Here is a 3,293-nt window from a genome sequence, read left to right as displayed (position 1 = left end):
CAGGGGGTTGGTCATAGGTTTTAGTCTCCCCTGTCCCCGTGGTACTGGTGGGCGTGTCGTGCCAGCGCTACCGATCATGTTAAAAAGTTTACTCGGCGCACTGCAATTTATAGGGGGGCCGTGCTGCACCCGATTCCTGCAGTCTAATAAATAAATAAAAAAAGACCAGTTTACAATTGTTCTTCTAGATTAATTGTAGTAACATCACCATCTCAATCCAAAAGTAGTATAACGAGTAGCTAGAATCCAATACTCTTCCAAATCTACTGCTATTGGATCTAAAGTAGAATGTCATAGTTTTAGTAGGTTGGATCTAAAGTAGAATGTCATAGTTTTAGTATGTTGTAGATTTGTCTTCACTTTAAGCATTTTCTAGTGATAATATCATAGTGAAACACCGTCATGGGATCTGCAATAGGTCAACATTTGAATATGTTGTAGATTTTGGCTTCAATTTAAGCATTTTGACATGTCATCCAAACTGAAATGTCCTTGATTATGAAGAAGACCTTAATCATGTTTCAATGAGGATGGACAAAAATTATTTTGAGAGGTATGGAGAAAAGACGGCTAAAGAACTCACTCTTTTCAGAAATTATGTTATTTAAATTTTTGAAAATATATCTAAATATTTAATATAATAAAATATAATAAAGTGAACAACAGACAAAAACTTAAGCACCGTAGCTTTTTATTATTTTTAAACACATAATAACACTTTGCATATGTATGTCACAATGCTTGTCAAATAAGATTATGTTGAGCACAGAAATCCCTAAAAAGGGCATGTCTATCGAAGACAAAAACTTTCAAAAGCATTTCAATAGCACATTTACATAATGACACACAAACCATATTTGAGAATGATGATTCAAATGTAAATGGGGATGGCAAAAGGTCAAACCTTATCAGTATGCTATTATTGCACAAAATCAAATTGGGGTGTCCTTCGTCTATACATAATTGCTTTGAATTCATAAGGTGCTATATGATTTTGTAATTGCAGCAAGTTATGAATATGCTAGGGATTTTTATAACTAAACTGTATGCACTTCAAACTTATAATTACAATAATGGTCTCATTGTTTTCCATTTTTTTTCGGGTACATCTATAGATAATGTCAAAGAGGACTTAGAATAACATGTCTACTTAGATCATTGTGGGTTGTATATTGATGTAGTGCTATGCCTGATGGTATTTTTGATCGTGCTATTTGTTGATAGGTAATAATTTCTACCAACCATATTACAGTATTGTCAAAGAAAATATTATGGTTAAGAAAACATTAAGATTATGTATTCAAATCTCCTTTTCATTTGTTTATTAATAATATTGAAAACTATTTTCAGGAATGTTATTCATCCTAGTTGCACGGTAGCAAGCTAAACCTCGAGTGTACATAGAGTGTGTGAAATCTAGACTAGTCATTTCACAAAAGTAAGTAATTTAATATTCTTTATTGATCTCTTTGTTGTTGTATTTTGTTAAGCTAAAAAACATAAATATGCTTAAGAGATGTAACATATCAGGAGCCAGAATACTAGAAGTTTAGAAAAGAAGGAAACACATGATTTAGACATGCCATTGGCTACATTTATGCTATACCAAAGGGTTATATTTTGTTTTTTCCAAAAAGCTTGGGATGTCAGATTATGCTCCATATTGCATTGAATACATTTGAAAGTGAAGCATAGTAGATCTTTATTTAAGCATTAATTTAAATAATCTTTCAACAAAAATATATTGTAGATTATTATTATTTTTGAGCAAAGGTGGATGAAACCACTATATAATATTTACTAATATTTAAAGGATAGTTTAAGAATTTAATAGAGAAATAACTAGCACAAAAACCCTATTTCATTATTTAGATACAATATTAACAATTGAGATCAAAATCCCAACCTCCTTAAGGCTCTAAATTTCAAGAATATAGATATTGTACACGAGAGAAACACATATTCATGAGACCTTGGTGTGAAGTGCAATGAGATTAGTAGTGAGCTAAGCTAGACCCAAGAAACAACTATCAAATAAGCAATCCACGAACATCTCATGTTTCCTTGACTACAACTACTAAAATCGCTCTTAGAACAACATCTTAGTGAGAGTTCTAGAATAAAATTATGTTGTTAGTGCATATATGTGAAAGACTATATGAGATCTAACATGAATGCAAGATATATCAAGATGAGAACTTGAAAATGTTATAGATATGTGTACGCATGAGACTAATATTGATTAGAAATAATATTGAAAGGGGCTATCCCAGGAAAGCTAAATTCTGGAAAAATCTTCCTCTAAGTGATATAATTTGTGGTTATTTTCCTATCATGGTTCAAGGTTCGGTTATATTCAAGTCCATTTTGAAAGCTTGGAACCATGTGAGGCAATTCATTAAGAAATTTTGTTTTCATGATGACAAGACTTTGCATGGCAAACGATCCATTTGGTGGAACCTTAAGTTGGGTAATAAACCCCTTGCTCTTACCCAAGGATGCTCTGCCAAGCACTAGGCCACTTGTGGGATTTTATTGATATTTTTGAAAATGATAAAATTATCCTATGGGAGCAGTTAAAAAGTAAATTTAACCTACCTAACTCTCAGAAGAAAACCTATAATATGATTATCAAAGCTAGTAAGGGCATTCCCACTAATTGCCATGTTAATTCTAGTAGCTATTTGAAAGTTAAATGGCCGGATGGGACCATCATCACCAAGCTAAAAGCTAAGAATATTTATTCTGTTATTAATCATAGTGAATCTATTATCAATAACATTAATAAAATATGGTACACTGATCTGGATGTTTCCTCCTGGAAGAAATTATTTGATAAGCTATGGAAAAGTTCAATTGATCCTAAAATTAAATGTTTTAAATGGCTTCTTATTCTAGAGAGAAGCTTCCTATTAGGAACAATTTCTCTAATATTAATTATTGGAGCATTTGTTGAACCCCGAAAATGGGAAGACATATATTCTTTGATTGCAACTTTGCTAAAGAGGTTTGGTTGATGTTTGGTATCTCTATCCCTTCTAATTTCAACATTTTTGAAATTATTATTTTTTTTATTAGGAATGCTAATAAGGATACTAACATGTTTTAGAACATTCTCTCATCTAACATTTTGTGGAAAATTTGGAAATGCAGAAATGAAGAAAGGTTTCAAAACATTCCTAGATTGCTTACTAAGTCTTTTCAAAGTCTCACCCATTTAAAAAATTTCGCGCAAGTTCAAAATACTATGAAAGTTGACAAAGTTAAATTCAAAAGACTCCTTAAAGATGTTC

Source organism: Cupressus sempervirens, chromosome 8 (genome assembly GCF_028749045.1).
Source record: "Cupressus sempervirens isolate cs-2001-9-10 chromosome 8, ASM2874904v1, whole genome shotgun sequence".
NCBI lineage: Eukaryota > Viridiplantae > Streptophyta > Pinopsida > Cupressales > Cupressaceae > Cupressus > Cupressus sempervirens.
The sequence above is the reverse complement of the archived record's forward strand: the minus strand, read 5'-3'. Positions refer to the sequence as shown.